The following is a 23853-nucleotide window of genomic DNA, read 5'->3' on the forward strand; positions in this document are numbered from 1 at the left end:
CTCATAATTAAAGCCCTAACTCCCTGGGAAAGAGCACCTGGGGAAAAAAAAAAGAGGGGGGGCGTTTATGAGTTCTACTGCAGCAGATTTAAATGTACCTGCCCAGTAGCTCTGAATGAACAATGGAGCTCACAGCTCAGCATTTGAGCTCCTATAAAGGACAGACTGTCTCTTCAAGCAGCTCCCTGGCCCCTGTATATCCAAAGAGTCACCTCATAAAGCAGAGCTCAGAATGACATCTGGCAGATATCTTTCTGGGACAAAGATAGCAGAAGAAGAAACTGGTAACAACCCTTATGTTCCGCAGCTGCTGCAGGTGATCCCCAGGCAAGCAAGGCCTGGAGTGGACCTCAGCAGTCCTACAGCAGAGGGTCCTGACTGTTAGAAGGAAAACTAGGAAACAGAAAGAAATAACTTCATCATCAACAAACTGGATGTCCACTCAGACCCAATCTGAAAGTCAGCAACTACAAAGAAGACAGGTGGATAAATCCACAGAGATGGGAAGAAACCAGCGCAAAAAGGATGAAAACACCCGAAACCAGAATGCCTCTCCTCCTACAAGGGGTCACAACTCCTCACCAGCAAGGGAACAAGGCTGGATGGAGGATGAGTGTGATGAATTCACAGAATCAGGCTTCAGAAGGTGGGTAATAAGAAACTTCTTGGAGCTAAAGGAACATGTTCTAACCCAACGCAAAGAAACTAAGAACCTTGAAAAAAGATTTGACGAACTGCTAACCAGAACAAACAACTTAGAGAGGAATACAAGTGAATTGATGGAGCTGAAAAACACAACACGAGAACTTTGCCAAGCATACACAAGTTTCAACAGCCGAACTAACCAAACAGAAGAAAGGATATCAAAAGCCGAAGATCAACTCAATGAAATAAAACAAGAAGGCACAATTAGAGAAAAAAAGGGAAAAAAGGAATGAACAAAGTCTCCAAGAAATAAGGGACTATGTGAAAAGACCTAATCTACATTTGATAGGTATACCTGAATGTGACAAAGAGAATGAATCCAAGCTGGAAAATACTCTTCAGGATATTATACAGAAAAACTTCCCCAACCTAGCAAGGCAGGCCAATATTCAAGTCCAGGAAATACAGAGAACACCACAAAGATATTCTTCAAGAAGAGCAACCCCCCTCCAAGGCACATAATCATCAGATTCACCAGGGTTGAAATGAAGGAGAAAATGCTAAAAGGAGCCAGAGAGAAAGGCCGGGTTACCCACAAAGGGAAGCCCATCAGACTCACGGCAGATCTCTCAGCAGAAACCCTACAAGCCAGAAGAGAGTGGGGGCCAATATTCAATATCCTTAAAGAAAAGAAATTTCAACTCAGAATTTCATATCCACCCAAACTAAGCGTAATAAGTGAAGGAAAAATAAAATACTTTATGAACAAGCAAGTACTCAGAGATTTCATCACCACCAAGCCTGCTTTACAAGAGCTCTTGAAAGAGACACTAAACATAGAAAGGAATAACCAGTACCAGCCAATCCAAAAACATGCCAAATGGTAAAGAGCATCAACACAATGAAGAAACTGCATCAACTAACGGGCAAAACAGTCAGCTAGCATCAAAATGGCAGGATCAAATTCACACAATATTAACCCAAAATGTAAATGGACTAAATGCCCCAATCAAAATACACAGACTGGCAAATTGGATAAGAAGCCAAAACCCATTGGTGTGCTGAATCCAGGAAACCCATCTCACATGCAAGGATACACAAAGGCTCAAAATAAACGGATGGAGGAAGATTTACCAAGCAAATGGAGAACAAGAAAAAGCAGGAGTTGCAATTCTCGTCTCTGATAAAATACTTTAAACCAACAAAGATCAAAAGAGACAAAGAAGCACATTACATAATGGTAAAAGCATCAATGCAGCAAGAAGAGCTAACGATTGTAAATATATATGGACCCAATACAGGAGCACCCGGATACATAAAGCAAGTTCTTAATGACTTACAAAGAGACTTAGACTCCCACACAATAATAGTAGGAGGCTTTAACACCCCATTGTCAATATTAGACAGATCAACAACAAGACAGAAAATTAGCAAGGATATCCAGGACCTGAACTCAGATCTGGAGCAATCAAACGTAATAGACATTTACAGAACTCTCCACCCCAAATCCACAGAATATACATTCTTCTCAGCACCACATCACACCTACTGTAAAATTGACCACATAATTGGAAGTAAATCACTCCTCAGCAAATTCAAAAGAATGGAAATCATAACAAAGAGTCTCTCAAACCACAGTGCAATCAAGTTAGAACTCAGAATTCAGAAACTCACAACCACACAGCTACGTGGAAACTGAACAACTGGCTCTTGAATGTTGACTGGATAAACAATGAAATGAAGGCAGAAATAAAGATGTTCTTCGAAACCAATGAGCAGGAAGATGCAACATACCAGAATCTCAGGGACACATTTAAAGCAGTCTCTAGAGGAAAATACATAGCAATAAATGCCCACATGAGAAGGAAGGAAAGATCTAAAATCGACACCCTCTTGTAAAAATTGAAAGAGTTAGAGGAGCAAGATCAAAAAAAACTGAAAACCTAGCAGAAGACAAGAAATAACTAAGATCAGAGCAGAACTGAAGGAGATAGAGACACAAAAAACCCTTCAGAGAAAAAAAAAAAAAAAAAATCAATAAATCCAGCAACTGGCTTTTCAAAAAGATCAACAAAATAGACCACTAGCCAGATTTATAGAAAAGACAGAAGAATCAAATAGATGCAATAAAAAATGATAAAGGCGATATCACCACAGATTCCACAGAAATACAAATCATCCGAGATTATTACAAACAACTCTATGCACATAAGCTACTAAACCTGGAAGAAATGGATAAATTCCTGGACACTTGCATCCTCCCAAGCCTAAACCAGGAAGGACTCAAAATCCTGAATAGACCAATAACAAGGTCTGAAGTTGAGGCAGCAATTAAGAGCCTACCACCCAAAAACAGCACAGGTCCAGATGCGTTCATAGCCAAATTCTACCAGACATACAAAGAAGAGCTGGTACCGTTCCTTCTGAAACTATTCCAAACAATTGAAAAAGACGGAATACTTCCCAAATCATTTTATGAGACCAACATCATCCTGATAACAAAACCTGGCAGAGACTCAGCAAGAAAAGAAAACTTCAGGCCAACATCCATGATTAACATAGATGCAAAAATCTTCAATAAAATACTGGCAAATCGATTGCAACAGCACATCAAAAAGCTTATCCACCATGATCAAGTAGGCTTCATCCTGGGGATGCAAGGCTGGTTCAACATACGCAAGTCTGTAAACGTAATTCACCACATGAACAGAACCAAAGATGATAACCACATGATTATCTCAACTGATGCAGAGAAGGCCTTTGACAAAATTCAGTAGCCCTTTAGGCTAAAAGCCCTCAATAAGCTAGGTATTGACAGAACGTATCTCAAAATAATAAAAGCTATTTATGACAAACCAACTGCCAATATCATACTGAATGGGGAAAAACTGGAAACATTCTCTTTGAAATCTGGCACTAGACAAGGATGCCCTCTCTCACCACTCCTATTCAATATAGTATTGGAAGTTCTAGCCAGAGCAATCAGGTACAAAAAAGAAATAAAGGGTATTCAAATAGGAAAGGAGGAAGTCAAATTGTCTCTATTTGCAGACAGGATTGTATATCTAGAAGACCCTATTGTCTCAGCCCAAAATCTCCTGAAACTGATATGCGACGTCAGCAAAGTCTCAGGATACAAAATCAATGTGCAAAACTCACAAGCATTTCTGTACACCAATAACAGACAAATAGCCAAATCACGAATGAACTCCCATTCACAATTGCTTCAAAGAGAATAAAATATCTAGGAATACAACTAACAAAGGATATAAAGGACCTCTTCAAGGAGAACTACAAACCACTGCTCAATGAAATAAGGACACAAACAGATGGAGGAACATTCCATGTTCATGGTTAGGAAGAATCAATACTGTGAAAATGGCCATACTGCCCAAAGTCATTTACAGATTCAATGCTATCCCCATCAAGCTGCCAATGACCTTCACAGAACTGGAAAAAAACACCTTAAGCTTCATATGCAACCAAAAGAGAGCCCGCATAGCCAAGTCAATTCTAAGCAAAAAGAACAAAGTGGGAGGCATCACGTTACCTGACTTCAAACTATACTACAAGGCAATAGTAATCAAAACAGCATGGTACTGGTACCAAAACAGAGATATAGACCAATGGAACAGAACAGAGGCCTCAGAGGCAACAACACACATCTACAACCATCCAATCTTTGACAAACCTGACAAAAACAAGCAATGGGGAAAGGAGTACCTGTTTAATAAATGGCGTTGGGAAAACTGTCTAGCCATGTGCAGAAAGCATAAACTGGACCCCTTCCTGACACCTTACACTAAAATTAACTCCAGATGGATTAAAGACTTAAACATAAGACCTAACACCATAAAAACCCTAGAAGAAAACCTAGGCAAAACCATTCAGGACATAGGCGTAGGCAAGGCCTTCATGACCAAAACACCAAAAGCATTGCCAACAAAAGCCAAAATAGACAAATGGGACCCAATCAAACTCCATAGCTTCTGCACGGCAAAAGAAACAGTCATTAGAGTGAATCAGCAACCAACAGAATGGGAAAAAAATTTTGCCATCTACCCATCTAACAAAGGGCTGATATCCAGAATCTACAAAGAACTAAAACAGATCTACAAGAAAAAAACAAACAGGCCCATCAAAAGTGAGTGAAGGATATGAACAGACACTTTATAAAAGAAGACATACATGAGGCCAACAAACATATGAAAAAATGCTCATCATCACTGGTCATTAGAGAAATGCAAATCAAAACTACATTGAGATACCATCTCATGCCAGTTAGAATGGCGATCATTAAAAAATCTGGAGACAACAGATGCTGGAGAGGATGTGGAGAAATAGGAACACTTTTACACTGTTGGTGGGAGTGTAAATTAGTTCAACCATTGTGGAAGACAGTGTGGCAATCCCTCAAAGACCTAGAAATAGAAATTCCATTTGACCCAACAATCCCATTACTGGGTATATATCCAAAGGATTATAAATCATTCTACTATAAGGACACATGCACACGAATGTTCATTGCAGCACTGTTTACAATAGCAAAGACCTGGAACCAACCCAAATGCCCATCGATGATAGACTGGACAGGGAAAATGTGGCACATATACATCATGGAATATTATGCAGCCATCAAAAATGATGAGTTTGTGTCGTTTGTAGGGACATGGATGAATCTTGAAACCATCATTCTCAGCAAACTGACACAAGAACAGGAAAATCAAACACCCATGTTCTCACTCATAGGTGGGTGTTTAACAATGAGAACACATGGACACAGGGAGGGAAGCATCACACACTGAGGTCTGTCGGGGGAAATAGGGGAGGGACAGCAGGGGGTGGGTAGTTGGGGAGAGATAGCATGGGGAGAAATGCCAGATATAGGTGATGGGGAGGAAGGCAGTGAATCATACTGCCATGTGTGTACCTATGCAACAATCTTGCACGTTCTTCACATATACCCCAAAACCTAAAATGCAATTTGAAAAAAGACTTAAACATAAGACCTAACACCATAAAAATCCTAGAAGAAAACCTAGGCAAAACCATTCAGGACATAGGCATAGGCAAGGCCTTCATGACTAAAACACCAAAAGCATTGGCAACAAAAGCCAAAATAGACAAATGGGACCTAATTAAACTCCAGAGCTTCTGTACAGCAAAAGAAACAGTCATTAGAGTGAACCAGCAACCAACAGAATGGGAAAAAATTTTTGCAATCTATGCATCTGACAAATGGCTAATATCCAGAATCCACAAAGAACTAAAACAGATTTATAAGAAAAAACAAACAAACCCATCCAAAAGTAGGCAAAGGATATGAACAGACACTTTCCAAAAAAAGACATATATGAGGCCAAAAAACAAAAAATGCTCATCATCCCTGCTCATAAGAGAAATGTAAATCAAACCACATTGAGATACCACCTCACACCAGTTAGAATGACGATCATTAAAAAATCTGGAGACAACAGATGCTGGAGAGGATGTGAAGAAATAGCAACACTTTTACACTGTTGGCAGGAGTGTAAACTAGTTCAACCATTGTGGAAGACAGTGTGGCACTTCCTCAAGGACCTAGAAATAGAAATTCCATTTGACCCAGCAATCCCATTACTGGGTATATATCCAAAGAATTATAAATCATTCTATTATAAAGACACACGCACACATATGTTCATAGTGGCACTGTTTGCAATAGCAAAGACCTGGAACCAACCCACATGCCCATCCATGATAGACTGGACAAGCAAAATGTCACACATATACACCATGGAATACTATGCAGCCATAAAAAATGATGGGTTCTTGTCCTTTGTAGGGACATGGATGAATCTGGAAACCATCATTCTCAGCAAACTGACACAAGAACAGAAAATCAAACACCACATGTTCTCATTCACAGGTAGATGTTGAACAATGAGAACACATGGACACAGGGAGGGGTGCATCACACACTGGGGTCTGTTGAGGGGGCAAGGGAAGGACAGCAGGGGAATGAGGAGGTCAGGGAGGGATAACATGGGGAGAAATGCCAGATGTGGGTGATGGGGGGGTTGAAGGCAGCAAACTACATTGCCATGTGTGCACCTATGCAACAATTCTGCATGATCTGCACATGTTATCCCAGAACCCAAGGTACAATAAAAAAAATTTTTTTAAATACCAGCCAAAAAAAAAAGTTCAGTACCAGACAAATTCACAGCTGAATTCTACCAGACATTCAAAGTCCTATTGACACTATTGCACAAGATAGAGCTTTTTGGATCAGACTCCATCACATTTCAAATAAAATCTACATTCTTGCTGTGACCTACAATCCCCTGCCTATCTTTCCATGCTAATCTGAACCCTTCTGACTTCACCAAGCATCCTCCACCTACTGGCCTTTTTTTTTTTTTTTTTGGACAGTCTTGCTCTGTGACCCAGGCTGGAGTGCAGTGGCTTGATCTTGGCTCACTGCAAACTCCACTTCTGGGGCTCAAGGGATATTCATGCCTGAGCCTCCCAAGTATTTGGGATTGCAGGTGCAAGCCACCAGGCCAGGCGAATTTTTGTAGTTTTAGTAGAGATAGGGTTTCATTATGTTGACCAGGCTAGTCTGGAACTCCTTACCTCAAGTGATCTGCACACTTTGGCCTCCCAAAGTTCTGGGATTACCCTTTGTAAGGCACCACACCCATCCCATCCACTGGCTTTCTGCAGACACCAGCTCTTGCCATGTGGGAGCTCAGAATGCTCCTCTCCTACTTTCCATGTGGATGGACTCTTCTCAGCCTTTAGGTCTCAAATTAAGTGTAATCTCCTTATAGAAGCCTTCCCTAACACCCTCTCTAAAACATTTTCTTCACCCACTTCCTTCTTCTGTTACTATTTATCAACAGGATTTTTATTGTACTCATCAGGAACTATAATACACATATCTATTTTTTACTTGTTTATACATGTTAATGAAGTGGCTCATGCCTGTAATCCCAGCACTTTGGGAAGCCAAGGCCAGCAGATCACCTGAGGTCGGGAGTGCAAGAGCAGCCTGATCAATGTGCAGAAACCCTGTCTCTACTAAAAGTGCAAAATTAGCCGGGAGTGGTGGTGCATGCCTGTAATCCCAGCTACTCAGGAAGCTGAGGCCTAAGAATCACTTGAATCTGATTGCTCTAGCTAGGACTTCCAGTACTATGTTCAAGACAAGTAGTAAGAGTGGGCACCCTTGTCTTGTTCCAGTTCTCAGATGGAACGCTTTCAATTTTTCGTCATTCGATGTTATGTTGGCTGTGGGTATGTCATAGATGGGCTTTAATTACATTGAGGTATGTCCTTTGTATGCCGATTTTGCTGAGTTTTAATCATAAAGGAATGCTGGATTTTGTCAAATGCTTTTTCTGCGTCTATTGAGATGACCGTGTGATTTTTGTTTTTAATTCTGTTTATGTGGTATATCACATTTATTGACTTGTGGATGTTAAACCATCCCTGCATCCCTGGTATGAAACCCAGCTGATCATGGCAGATTATCTTTTCGATATGTTGTTGGATTTGGTTAGCTAGCATTTTGTTAAGGATTTTTGCATATATGTTCATCAGGGATACTGGTCTGTTGTTTTCTTTTTTGGGTATATCCTTTCCTGGTTTTGATATTAGGGTGATACTGGCTTCATAGAATGATTTAGGGAACATTCCCTCTTTCCTCCTGCCCTCTTATTTTCTGTGATAAACACACTTAACATAAGTTCTACATTCTTAGCAATTTTTAAGTAAACAATATTTTTAACTATACGCACCAGGCTATACTATGTATCTCTAGGACTCAAGTATCTTGTATAACTGAAACTTTGTGCCCTTTGACTAATATCTCCTGGTTTTGTCCTTCCCCCAGTCCCTGGAAATTGGTATTCTATTCTCTGCTTCTCCAAGTTTGACTATTTTGGATTAATAATACGAGTGCTATCATGCACCATTTGTCCTTCTGTGTCTGGCTTATTTCACTTAGCATAATGTCCTCCAGGTTCATCCATATTGTCACAAATGGCAGGATTTGATTCTTTTGTAAGACTGAATAATATTCCACAGTGTGCATATAACACATTTTCTTTATTCATCCATCAATAGGTATTTAGGTTTCTTCCACGTCTTGGCTATTGTGGATAATACTGCAATGAGCATGGGAGTGCAGCTATCTCTTCAAGAGCCTGATTTCAATTCCTCTGTATAATTCTTGACAAAAATATCAAGAATATTCTTAAAATGCTACAATAATCATGATATAGACAAGAACATAATGTTATGTCTTAGGGTCATATTCTAATTGTATGTACCGTCCTTGAATAAAAATAAAAACAAGAGTCCATGTAGACCATTTAATAGCATGAATGTTTCCAGCAGATGCCCTTCCCCAGGAGTGAGGGCATATGGCACTGGTTATCATTTGTTGAGCCCTTACTACATGCCCTACTCTGAGCTCGTAAGCCCTTTATATTTAGTTAATTCTCATAACTATGAGGTACCTGCTATTATCATTGCTATTTTATAAGAAGAAACTAAGGCTTAGAAAAGTAACTTGTTCAAGGCCACGAAGGTTTTAAGGGTGCAGCCAGTGTTGAAACCCTTGTAAAGTTTAACTCCAGAGTCCAGGCTTTAAATCCCTCTGCTCCCATGCCAGGTTCCAGGCTGAGTACCTCACATACAAAATACAATTTCGTCCTTATTACAACATGTGAGGTAAATACTGATCTCTATAGACAAAGAAAAGTTATCCAAGACAAGCTAAGTTGCCCAAAACTTAAGTCGCACAAAGCTAATTAAGAGATGAAGCTGGGGATGGGCGCGGTGGCTCAAGCCTGTAATCCCAGCACTTTGGGAGGCCGAGGCGGGTGGATCACGAGGTCAAGAGATCGAGACCATCCTGGTCAACATGGTGAAACCCCGTCTCTACTAAAAATACAAAAAATTAGCTGGGCATGGTGGCGCGTGCCTGTAATCCCAGCTACTCAGGAGGCTGAGGCAGGAGAATTGCCTGAACCCAGGAGGCGGAGGTTGCGGTGAGCCAAGATCGCGCCATTGCACTCCAGCCTGGGTATCAAGAGCGAAACTCCGTCTCAAAAAAAAAAAAAAAAGAGATGAAGCTGAAATTCAAACACAAGTCTAACTCAACACAGTCTAAATTAACACTAACCAATGGAAATACAATGCAAGCCACAAGTGTGTGTCTCATGTGATTTAGCAGTCACAACAAAAGTAAATGGAAACAAATAAAATTTAATATTTTAACCTAATAATTGAATGTAATAGATCTAAAACATTAGTACATCATGTAATCAACACACAAAATCACTAATGAGATATTTTACATTCTTTATTTCATACTAGGTTTGAAATCTGATACGAATTTCACACCTAGTATACCTCTCAATTCAGACAAGCCATATTTCAGTTGCTTAGTAGTTATATATGGCCAGTGGTTACCATGCTGAACACCACAGGTAAACCATCAAGTTATACTACAACACATGAATATCCTGTACTAGCTTAAACAAATATAGGCATTGATCTCAGACGCAGATTTGTAATGGATCAACTATACACATACTAGACAACAAAATAATGAAGTGAAAAATGTGAACACACAGGCAAAAGTGTGAGACAGGGAGGTGGGGAATAGGTAGGCCCTATCAGAAAATGAAGGGATGCTGGGGACACTATTACAGAGAAGGCTGAAAACACATTAAGCTCATCAAGGTGCAGCTTTAGAAGGCTGAACCTGGCAGTCTCAGCCTGGGAACCCTACTCTTGGCTTCACAGCTGATCAACCTGGGGCAAGTCAAGAACTCCAAGCGTCAGTTTCCTCACCTGAAAAATAAAGCTTGACCACCTATACCAGAGAGATACCGTGAAGAGCAAATCAGAATAGACAAGTGTGTGTGTGTGTGTGTGTGTGCACATGCGCACATGCACGCATTCTTGTGTATGGGTAGGCAGTGTTAAAAAACTACTACTTTTGTCAGCAAAAGAAATAATCAGCAGGGTAAACAGACAACCCACAGAGTGAGAGAAAATATTCCCAAAATATGCATGTGTCAAATGACTAATATCCAGAATCTACAAGGAACTCAAATCAGCAAGAAAAAAAATAATCCTATCAAAACGTGGGCTAAGGACATGAATAGAGACAACTCTCAGAGAATATACAAACGGCCAACAGATATATGAAAAAATATACAAATGGCCAATAAACACATAAAAAATGAAAACATATGAAAAAAAATCCTATCCAAGAGGGGGCTAAAGACATGAATAGACAACTCTCAAAAGAGAATATACAAATGGCCAACAAACATACAAAAAAAATGCTCAACATCACAAATTATCAGGGAAACGCAAATCAAAACCACCATGTGATGCCACTTTACTCCTGCAAGAATGGCCATAAATTAAAACTTAAAAAATAACAGATGTTGGCATGGATATGGTGAAAAGGGAACACTTTTACACTGTTGGTATGAATGTTAACTATGGAAAACAGTATGGAGATTCCTTAAAGAAATAAAAGAAGATCTACCGTTTGATCCAGCAATCCCACTCCTGGGTATCTACCAAGAGGAAAAGAAGTTACTATACAAAAAAGACACTTGCACATACATGTTTACAGCAGCATAACTCACAACTGCAAAACTATGGAACCAGCCCAAATGCCCATCAATCAACAAATGGGTGATACACACACACACCCCATGGACTACTACTCAGCCATAAAAAGGAACCAAATAATAGCATTCACAGCAACCTGGATGCAGTTGGAGACCATTATTCTAAGTGAAGTGACTCAGGAATGGAAAACCAAACACATGTTCTCACGCCTAAGTGTGAGCTAAACTATGAGGATGCAAAGGCATAAGAATGATACCCTGGACTTTGGGGACAAAGCGGGAATAATGGAGGAGTGAGGAATAAAAGATTGCACATTGGGCACAGTGTACGCTGCTCAGGTGATGGGTGCACCAAAACCTCAAATCACTACTAAAGAACTTATCCATGCAACTAAATGTCACTTCTTCCCCAAAAACTATTGATATAAAAAAATAGTTTTGTGCAAATAAAGAAAAGTATTACTTAGGAGATTCTGGATGAGAATAAGGAAGTTTCAAGTCGAAAACTGGGGTGGTCCAGAAAGTTCTTGGCTTCCTCAAGGATCAGAGACCAAGAACAGCAGAACTGAAATGGACTAAGAAGAAAGGGAGACTGGTAAAGTACATATATTTGAAGAAAAAAAAAAAAAAAGTAGGCTCACAGACTCCATCAATTCTATAAATCCTAAAGTCTAATGAAAACAACCACTGACTGAATATCTGATGGAGAGCTGAACATAAAAATGTACCCACAAGGAACCCACAGTTTAGAACAGAAGACAGAGGTGTAAACAAATTATTAAAATATAATGCATATAATGCAACAAGTGGTAGGAAATGTTATGTAGAAGTAACAGCAAAGGAAAAGAGACAACAAACTGACTTAAGTGGTCAGAAAGGCTTAGATTTTAAAGTGATTGTTAAGCTCTCCATTCAAAGATGAGCCACAAGGCAGACAACGTTCCTCTGTGTGGGAAAGCTCAGATGTATAAAGGAAGGCAGTACAAGAGCTGACTTGGGAGGAATCTGGCGTGGCTGAAACACAGGGATTTTTTTTGGTTTGTTGTTGTCACTGTGTTTTGGGGGACTAGAAAGGGCAATACTCAGTGATCAAGCTGAATTAAAGGAGGACTGGATTTGATGTGCCCTTGATGCATAGCTAAGAACTTTTAAGTAAGATGGGTTTATAGTCAAAGTACTCCTGATGAAGGCAACTGGGCAGCAGTGTGGAGGACGGCCTGGAAGGAGCAGTATGGAGGCAGACAGGCCTGCTACAAGGCCACTGGAGGATTCTAGGGAGAAAAGGCGCAGGCTTGAACTGGGGAATAACACTAGACAAAGTTGTGAACAAATTCATAGTCTTCCTGAGAGCTTGAAGACCTGGCCAATTCACTACACCCAGAATGGGCCCTAACAAGGGTCAGCAGCACCAGCAGCCTCAAGATCCCCATCTCTCAAGAGGACCAGCTGTCATCTCCCTGGATGATGGCAGTAGAAGAAACCAGAGTCAAACACAGAGAACTTTCTCTTTGAGACTGATCCCAGGGTACTCACCACTTACCACCAAATTGGCTTCACTGGTCATTTAAGGACACAAGTAGAGCACCTTCCATAAATACCACCGTCACCATCATCTGCAAGTGCCCGAACATCTCCCTCTGAGGGTGACAAGAAACCTTTGTCCTTTAAATCCTTACTCTTGGCACACCCATCCCAGCACCTATATGTGTGTTTCTTTCCACTCCACAGAGTTCCAAAAAGCTTCTCTGTTTAGAAATGACTTGGGTTTTTATGACTACAAAGTGAGTACAAACCCAGCCCACACATTCTAAGAAAAAGGGAGGACTTGATGCTGACAAGGTTGGGGTGGCGCTCTAGTCGCAAAATAAAGCCTGATTTGAGATTTCAGACATCCCCAGCTAAACAACAGCTTAATTCCCGTCATAAATACCCTTCTTCATAAAGTAGGCAGGTGCTATTTTTAGGACTTTTTCCATGATGTACTTGTTCTTTAATGGAAGAGGTAAGGGCAGCAGGAAGCAATTAAAAGTATTAGCCATATACTTTATGCTACAGTCCGGGACCAACCCACATGACACCATCACAAATACAATCCCATGTTGAAATGCAACAATCTTGGTTTCTTCCTATTTTGTTGAGATATACTTCAGCTGTATTTTTTTTAATTTTTAATCTTGAAATCTTCAGCTGTATTTTTTTTATTTAAATACGATTAAGAATTAGTGGTGAGGCTGAGTCACAGAAACTCATTAAGTGACTTAATTAATTCACTTAATTAAGTCAGTCACAATTAGTTTTCCATTATCCATGATTAAGATAGAAAGGTGACATGGGCAGAGGAAGGGGTTAACATGAAAGGTAACTGACATTTACTGAGGTGCCTACCAAGTGTTGGCACTAAACCAAATGCTTGCTTTGTTATCTCATTCATTCATTCATTCAATGAACATTTATCAAGCACTTACTATGTGTCAGCATTGTGTTCAATGGGAGATATAACAGTAAAGAAGCGAGACACTAATTCTTTTTTGAGACAGAGTCTTGCTCCATCACCCTAGCTGGAATGCAGTGGCACAATCTTGGCACACTGCAATCTCTGCCACCCGGGTTCAAGCGATTCTCATGCCTCAATCTCCCGAGTAGCTGGGACTACAGCTGGCTATATTTATATTTTTAGTTGGGATAGGATTTCACCATGTTGGCCAGGCTGGTCTCGAACTCACAGTCTCAGGTGATCCGCCCACCTTGGCCTCCCAAAGTGCTGGGATTACAGGCATGAGCCACCACGCCTGGCTGAGAGACACTAATTCTGCCTGTGTGGGCCTTTTATCTACTGGAGGAGGCAAACCGGAAACCAAAGCATTCCCAGCATCATGAATGCTCAAAGTAGAAACTGCAAATGGCAAGGACAGCTTCTGAAAGGAAGCCTACCTGGAGAGTGGGGCAGAGGCAGTTGGAGGCCTCAGAGAGAAGGTGTGAGATCTATACTAAGACTTGAACAGTGAGTAGGAAGTAGCCCAGCCAACAGATGGAGCAAAAGCTTCCAGACAAATGGAGGGCATGTTCCAAGGCCCGGGGCAAGAGAGAGAGTTTGACAGGCATAAGTGCCCCTGGCTGATGCTGAGGTCAAAGAGGGGTGCAGCTAGATGAGGCTGGAGAGGCGAGTTTGGTCTTGGAAGTCACCATGTAAAATTTAAATTTATCCAAAGAGACAACAAAAAGACATTAAAGGATTTTTAATTGGGGAGTAATAAAATCAGAGTTGTCTTAAAAGCATCACAAATCTTCGCAGTGATCTTTTAGGGTAAGTAATGTTATCTTTATTTCATGGAAATGAGGAAAGATTAGTGAGGTTAAGTAACTTTTACAAAGTCACACAGCTGGAATGTAGTGGAGTTTTGGAGGAGGATTCGGGTCAGTCTGACTCCAAATCTTTCTCTTTGCACTACGTCATCCTGTCTCTAAACAAAGAAAAAGAAAAAAATTGCAGACAATCCCTAAACCTGATTTTAGCTAATCATTGATTACTTTTCACCAAAAATCAAGTGCAGAGTTGATCCCTGGCATCACTGAACAGTTGAGTTCTCCCTTGCCTAAGTAAACAAAGTTTGTTAAAACATAATAAATATATACACAAAGCAGCCCCCCTAGAGAAAAAGCAGAGAATACCCTTCCACAAAATCCCAGCCTCAGAGAAGAGAGGGCTGATCAGATGGAATTCCACGACCCCCATGTGCACAGGGAGCAATGAGGCACAGGCCAGCTTTTAGGGCTGGAAGGCAACAGGAAGGCCATTCACTGGTTCGGCCACTACCCAAGCTCATTTTCAACGTACCATGAAGTGGTCATCCAAAAACGCCTCCAGTAACAGCACACTTACTGCCTACAGTCACAGCCATATTGCCCACATTGAGACCATTGTGAGTATTTTAAAGACTCTTTGTGAGAGGCAACATAGCTCAAACTCAGGTGCTTACAATAGAATCTCCTGTTGCCAAAGTGACCTTCTCAAAAACAACAGATCCACGTTTCCGCATTATCACTTTCTCCTAGGTCTGAGGAGTCAAAGGAAGCTAACATCCAAAAAGTTAAAGAGCAGAATAGGAAATCTCAATTTTAGACATTGAGAAACAAGGGAGCTTGCTTCTAGAAAAAGGGGTAACATTTTTTGCTCATCGAAATCCTAGCCGCTTCCACCAGTGCTACTGGATTTGGGACCAGAAAACTAAGGATTTGGGCATGGCATCAGCTCTACTTCAGCAGCAGACAGGTCACTCATCACCAGGAAAATGTGTATAGCAAGCCTGACTGTGCATGTGTTCAATAAGTAAAGTTCATCACAACTTTAATTCTCTGTGTATCTGCCCAGCTGCCTGTAGAGGTCGCTGGCTCAGGGCCATCTCTTGCTCCTCATGTACATCCTATTGACGGAGAGCTGAAAGCTGTACTCTCATGCACATAATAAAGGCACCCTCCAGATTTACCAGGCCAAATCCTTGGGTCATTCATTTTAAAAAAAAAAAAAAAAAAAAAAAAAAAAAACCTTTCTTTGAATTTTTATTTAGATGTTAAGATTTAAGATTGAATGAAACATTTATAGTATTGCATATTGCTAATGGTGAGGGAAGAAAGAAAATGCCTCGTGATGAGATTGGCCGTGCAAACTGGTACAACCTTGTTTTTTCAACTTCAGCACTTTCCACCCAGTTTTAAATGCTCACATCCTGTCTCCTGACTTTCACTTCTAGCAATCTATCCTATTCATAAGAGCATGAGTGTTTACAGAGTTATCAGTCAACAGAGTAAACTAAGTAAATGCAAGTAAACTTTCCATTTTTACCAAACACGTTGAAACATAACAGGAACACCAATGCAGCCAATAAGAGCTGAAACCAAACAGACCAAGAGTTTTTCAGAAGCATGGGAGACAGGAATGCTTTCAGAAGCACTATAGGAGACAGGAGGGGAGGTCACAAGCTCCCCTGGAGTGACAAAGGGCTGCCGTGATGGAGAAACACAAAACAGAAAATCTCTACTCCATATCTCAAAGATGTAAAAAGGAAAGTGAATTTTAGATAGAAAAAAATGGTTATCTGTGAAAAATCAGACCCCAAATCTGTGCCATGCATGGGTATGGAGTCAGAATTTACAATGTTCACATAGGAGCTCCAAGGCTAAAATTCTTATGGAAAAGTTGGTCTGAACCAGGCGAAACCATAGTATTTAACATTGGTAAACTCAACTTCACCACCACAATCAAATGCCTCATCAAATGGGGACCCAGTGAACTCCCACCAAAAAACTCCAGTTGCAGATAAGTTTACCACCACAAGAGGAAATTAAACACCGAGAGGGGATTTAAGGTATGCCTAAATTCTAAAGCAATAAAAAAGCAGCAATGTTAGTAGACATGAATAGGACATTATTTTTGAAGAACAAGAAGATTTCAAAAAGAACTACATAGAATTTCTAGAAATAAAAAGATAGAAATTTGCCCATATGCAGTGGCTCACACTCATAATTCCAGCACTTTGGGAGGCCAAGGCAGGCAGATCACCTGAAGTCAGGAGTTTGAGACCAGCCTGGCCAACATGGTGAAACCCTATCTCTACTAAAAAAAAAAAAAAAAAAAATTAGCTGGGTATGATGGCACACACCTGTAATTACACCTGTAATCCCTCTAAGCACACCTGTAAGCTACTCAGGAGACCGAGGCAAAAGAATTTCTTGAACCTGGGAGCCAGAGGTTGCAGTGAACCAAGATGGTGTCACTGCATTTTAGATGGGATGACAGAATGAGACTTCGTCTCAAAAAAAGAAAAAGACATTTAAAATAAAACAAACCTCTCAATGAATATATGAATCTAAAATTATTCAGTTAAGCAATGATTTCAGAGAGAGGGAACAATAATGACATATGTAGACATGAAAAGACTAACATAGTTTATTATTCTCAGATTCTGTGAAAGAGCTACTCAAGGATATACTTCAGCAAGAAGAAAACTAAAAGTTGTGAACCACAAAATCTATCATGACCAAAGAAAATGGCAAAATATATATTGATAAATCCAATTAGGTATTAATGATACAATAGAAAAATAATGGCCAATGAGGAAGTTAAAAATAAGGAAAAACTAAAATGCTAGATAACAGTATAAATGACAGTACTTTAGAGTTAAAATATTCTGAGGTCCTTGTTTTGTTCCAGAAGCAGTTAAAGCTACTAGCTTCAAATGAGTATATGCTGTTAAAACATATATAAATGTAATCCATAAAAGAAAAAAACTATAGTGTATACCTTTGAAACCAAGAGAAAAAAAAATAACATTGAGTAGAAATCAAGGAAAGAGGGAGGGAGATAAAGAGGGAAAAAGGGAGGAGAGAGAAAGGGAGGGACGGAGAAAACGGAGGGGAGAAAGCAGACAGGAAACAGGAAACACTGAATTAAATACCAGACATGCTCCAAACATATCAATAATAAGAAACATAGAAAGATTAGATTGGAAAGCACATCAAGACAGTGGAATGGAAGCCTCCACAAGAACACCAAATTGAACAACTATCCACACAAAAAAAAGCACCTTTACAACAGCCAAAAAAAAAAAAAAATCAAGTTGGCAATCATACTACCTGGCTTTACATAAAGAGGCACTGAAGTGGGTAGAAAAGACACCCATAAATTGCTTATAACACCCCTCCCCTATCCCCAGCAGTGGCCACATGGCATAGAGAGAGAATCTGTGCACTTAGGGGATGGAGAGCACAGTGATGGTGGGACTTTGCATTGGAACACAGTGCTGCCCTGTCACAGTGGAAAGTAACATGGGGCAGAGCTCAGCTGGTACCCATGGAGGGAGCACTCAGACCAGCCCTAACCAGGGGCAAATCATCCATCCCAGTGGTCAGAACCTAAGTTCCGACAAGCCGTGCCACTGCAGGCCAAAATGCTCTGTGATGCTAAATAAAAGGAAGTCTAGACTACAAGGACTCCAAGTCCTGGGCAAGTCCTGGTGCTGTGCTGGACTCAAAGATAGTGAGTGTGGGGTGCATGTGACCTAGTAAGATACCAGCTGGAACGGCCAAGGGAGTGTTTGTATCACTCCCCCTGCAACCCCAGACAGTGCAAGTCACAGCTCCAGGAGAGGCTCCTTCCCTCAGCTTGAGGAGAGGGGAAGAGTAAAAAGGACTTTGTCTTGCAACTAGGATATCAGCTCAGCCACAGTGGCATAGGGCACCAGGCAGAGTTGTGAGGCCCCCTCATTCTTGGCTCTAGGTCCTGGACAACACTTCTTGGACACACCATGGGCCAGAAGGGAACCTGATGCCTTGAATAAAAAGACCCAGTCTGGGCAGGCTTCACTATCTGCTAACTACAGAGGCATTGGGCCCTGAATAATCAGGAATGGTAGCAAGGCTGTGCTCACCGCACAGCCTGGGTGAGACTCAGAGCCATGCTGGCTTCGGGTGTGACCCAGCATATACCCGGCTGTGGTGTCTATGGGGAGAGTCTCCTTTTGCTTGAGAAAAGGAGAGGGAAGATGAAAGGACACTTCATCTTGCCGTTTGGGTACCAGCTCAGCCACAGTGGAGTAGATCACCAAGATGGCTCCCGGGATCGCCGATTCATGGCTTTGGCCCCTGGTCCTGCACTGAGCCAGAGGGAAGTCCAGTGCCCTAAAGGAAGAAGCTCAGATGGACAGTATTCACCATAAGTTGCCTAAAGAGCCCTCAGGGCTTGAGTGAACATCAGCAGTAGCCGGGCAGTACTTGCCAAGGGACCTAGGGTGGTGGTGGCTACAAGCCTTGGGAAAAGGGAAGAATGGGAATGATGTTGTCTCGTGGCTTAGGTGCCAGGTCAGCTACAATAGAATAGAGCCCCAGGTAGATACCTTAGGTTCATGACTCCAGGCCCTGGCTCCTGGACAATATCTCTGGACCCAGCCAAGGATGGGGAAAACTTACTGCCCTGAAGAGAAGGAAACAAGCCTGCCTGGATTTGCCACTTGTTGACTGCAGAGCCCTTGGGCCTTGAGTGAACATAAGCCATAACCAGGCAGGGGGCCACTGTAGGCCTTGGTTGGAACCCAGTTTTGTGCTGGCTTGGGGTCTAACCCAGCACAGTATCAGTGGTAGTGGCCACAGGGGTGCTTGTGTCAGCCGTCTGAAAGCTGTAGGCAGCTCAGCACAGAAGGAGACACTCCATTGGTTTAGGAGAAAATAGGGGAAGAGAATAAACATCTTTACCTAGTAATCCAGAGAATTCTTCTGAAACTCACTCAAGACCACCAAGATGGTACCTCTACGGGTCTGCAACAGCCACAGCTTGGGGCGTGCTCTAATGCAGATACAGTTGCAGTAACCAAAAACTTAGTCAAAACACCCAACTCCCTTTTAATATATGGAAAGCCCTCCCAAGAAAGATGGGTACACACTGCAATTCCAAACTTTTCAATTCCCAGGCACTGATGAACCTCCACCAGCATCAAGACCATCCAGTAAAACATGACCTTACCCAAATGAGCTAAATAAGGCACCAGTGACCAATCACAGAGAGACAGAGATATGTGGCCTTTCAAATAAAGAATTCAAAATACTAATTGAGGAAACTCAACAAAATTTAAGATAACAGAGAAGGAATTTAGAATCCTATCAGACAAATATAATAAAAAGATTAAGTAATTTTAAAAAATCAAGTAGAACTTCTGGAGCTGAAAAATACAACTGACATACTGAAGAATGCATCCCAGTCTCTTAATAGTAGAAGTGATCAAAAGAAAGACAGTGAGCTTGAAGACAAGCTATTAAAAATACACAGAGGAAACAAAAGAAAAAAAAATTAAAAGCCAGGCACAGCGGCTCATGTCTGTGGTCCTAGTACTTTGGGAGGCCAAGGCAGGCAGATCACTTGAGCCCAGGAGCTCAAGACCAGCCTGGAAAACATGGCAAAACCCCATCTCTATACAAAAAAAAAAAAGAAAAAAACATTTAGCCAGGTATAATGACATTTGCCTGTAGTCCTAGTTACTTGCAAGGCTGAGGTGGGAGAATCATTCAAGCCCAGGAGGCTAAGGCTGCAGTGAGCTGTGATTGTGCCACTGCACTCCAGCCTGAGCGGCAGAGAGAGACTTGTCCCAAAAAAAAAGGAAAGAAAGAAGAAAAACCAAAATCAAAGAAAAGAAAAAGAAAGAAGAATGAAACAGACATACAAGAACTAGAAAATAGTTTCAAAAGTTATTGGCCTTAAAGAGGAAAAGGACAGACAGATCAGGGAAAAAAAAGTTTATTAAAGGGATAATAACAGATAACTTTCCAAATCAAGATATTAATATTCAAGTACAGGAAGGTTATAGAACGCTAAGCAACCCAAATAAAACTACCTAGAGGCATTTAATAATCATACTCCCAAAAGTCAAGAATAAAGAAAGGATCCTAAAAGTAGCAACAGAAAAGAAACAACACACAAAGGAGCTCCAATACATCTGGCAGCAGGAATCCTTACAGGCCAGAAGAAGCTGCCACAACATACTTAAAATGCAGAAGGAAAAAATTTCTTATCCTAGGATAGTATATCAAACAAAAGTATTCTTCAAGCATGAAGAAAAAATAAAGATTTTCCCAGACAAACAAAAGCTGAAGAATGTCATCAACACCAGAACAATCACACAGGAAACACTAAAGAGATTCCTTCAGTCTGAAAGAAAAGGATGTTAAAGAGCAAAAAGAAATTATTTGAAGATACAAAACTCACCGGTAATAGTAAGCAAACAGAAAAAGACAGTATATTATATTAATTGTGGTGTGTAAACTCATATCTTAGGTAAAAAGACTAAAACATGAATCAATAAAAAATGATAACTATATTTTTTAAGACAGTACAATAAAGTAGAAACAACAAAAAGTTTACAAGCAGTGGGATGAGGTTAAAGTATTGACTTTTTTTTTATTATTTTTCCCTTTTCTTATGTGTTTATGCAATCAACATTAAGTTGCCATCGATTTAAAATAATTGCTTATAAGATACTATTCCCAAGCTTCATGGTAACTTCTAATTTAAAAAAAACATGCAACACATCCACAAAAAAAGCAGGAAAATAAAACCCACCACCTGAGAAAATCACCTTCATTAAAAGATAGAAAGGAAAGAAGACCACAAAACAACCATAAAAACAACAAAATGGCAGAAGTCCTTACTTATCAATAGCATTGAATGTAAATGGACTAAGTTCTCCAATCAAAAGTCAGAGTAACTAAACGGATTAAAAATAAACAAGACTCAAAGATCTGTTGCCTACCAGAAACACATTTCACCTATAAGGACACACATAGATTGAAAATAAAGGAATAGAAAAAGATATTTCATGCAAACGGAAACTAAAAAACAGGAATAGCAGCTATACTTACATCAGACTAAATAGATTTCAAGACAAAAACAATAAAAAGAAACAAAGTCATTAACGATAATAAATGAGCCAAATGATAAGAGTCAATTCAGCCAGAGGATATAACAATTGTAAATACATTTATGTACCCAACAGTAGTGCACCCATATATATAAAGCAAATATTAGTGCTAAAGAGAGAGATACATTCCCAATACAATAATAGCTACAGACTTCTACACCCCACTTTCATCACTGGACAGATCATCTGGACAGAAAATAAAGAAACTTGGGATTTAATCTACACTATAGACCAAACAGACCTAACAAATGTTTGCAGAATATTTCATTCAACACCTGCAAAATATACATTCTTCTTCTCAGCACATGAATAATTCTTAAGGATAGGCCATACATTAGGCCAAAAAACAAGTGTTAAAAATGTTCAAAAAGTTGAAATTATATCAAATATCTTCTCTAACCACAACAGAATAAAACTAGAAAGAGGAATTTTGGAAACTATACAAACACATGGAAATTTAAAAACACGCTCCTGAATGACCCGTGGGTCAATGAAGAAATGAAGAAAATTGAAAAATGTCTTGAAACAAATGAAAATGGAAACATATCAAAACCTATAAGATACAGCAAAAGCACTACTAAGAAAAGTTTATAGCAATAAGTGCCTACATCAAAAGACTAGAAGAACTTCAAATAAATAACCTAATGATGCATCTTAAAGAACTAGAAAAGTAAGGGCAAACCAAGCCTAAAATTAGTAGAAATAAGATCAGAATGGAAATAAGTGAAATTGAAACAGGAAAAACACTATAAAGGAGAAATAAAATAGAAGCTGGTTTTTTGAAAATACAAAAATCAAAATTTTAGACTAAGAAAAAAGGATGACTCAAATAAAATCAGATGAAAAAGGAGACATTACAACTGATATTGCAAAAATTGAAAGGATCATTAGAAGCTACTATAATTATATGCCAATAAATTGGAAAACCTAGAAGAAATGAGTAAGTTCCTAGACATATACAACCTACCAACATTGAACCATGAAGTAATCCAAAATGTGAACAGATCAATAACAAGTAATGAGATCAAAGACATAATAAAAAGTCTCTCAGCAAAGAAAAGCCTGGGATCCAATGACTTCACTGCCGAATTTTACCAAACATAAAGAACTAATACCAACGCTACTCAAACTACTCCAAAAAAATAGAGAAGGAGGAAATACTTCCAAACTCATTCTACAGTGACAGTATCACCCTGATGCCGAAATCAGACAAAGATACATCAAAAAAGACAACTACACTCCCATATCCCTCATGAACACTGATGCAAAAACCTTCAACAAAATGCTAGCAAACCGAATTCAGTAACACATTAAAAACATCATTCATCAAGACCAAGAGAGATTTATGCCAGGGATGCAAGAGGTTCAATGTATGCAAATTAATCAGTATGCTATATCATATCAACAGAATGAAGGACAAAAAACATATACACATTTCAGCTGACACCTTAAAAACATTTGATGAAATTTAATATGCCTTTGTGATTAAAAATAAACACCTCCAAAAACTTGGTAGAGAAGAAACATACTTCAACACAATAAAAGCCATATAAAACAGACCAACAGCTAGCATAATATCGAATGGGGGAAAACTGGAAGCCTTTCCTCTAAAATCTGGAATGAGATAAGGATGCCCATTTTCACCATTGTTCAACATAGTACTGGAAGTCCTAGCTACAGCAATCAGATACAGTCCTAGCCAGAGCAAAAGAAATAAAGGACATCCAAACTGAGAAGGAAGAATCATTGTTTGCAGATGATATAATCCTAAATTTGGGAAAAAAAGCTAGGCTCCATTAAAAAAAAAAACTATTAGAACAGACAAATTCAGTAAAGTTGCAGGATAAAAATACAAGAAAAAGGAGCATTTTATACACCAAACAATCTGAAAAAGAAATCAAGAAATTGATTCCATTTGCAATAGCTACAAATAAAATACCTGGGAGTTAATTTATCCAAACAAGTGAAATACCTTTACAGTGAAAGCTACAAAACATTGAGGCAATAAATTGAAGAGGACACACAAAAAAAGGCAAAAGTATTCCACATTCATGAATTAGAAGAATCAATATTATTACAATATGCAAGTACCCAAAGCAATC

The 23853-nt window shown here is 39.8% G+C and overlaps 1 protein-coding gene across 3 annotated transcripts in view; it reads right to left on the bottom strand.

The window, feature by feature from the left end:
• Positions 1–23853, bottom strand: part of KCNH1 (potassium voltage-gated channel subfamily H member 1) — a 455549-nt gene that overhangs the window by 369954 nt on the left and 61742 nt on the right. The window lies entirely within an intron of this gene.

This window comes from Sapajus apella, unplaced genomic scaffold (genome assembly GCF_009761245.1).
Source record: "Sapajus apella isolate SASKATOON/1434 unplaced genomic scaffold, GSC_monkey_1.0 scaffold22, whole genome shotgun sequence".
NCBI classification, from domain to species: Eukaryota; Metazoa; Chordata; class Mammalia; order Primates; family Cebidae; genus Sapajus; species Sapajus apella.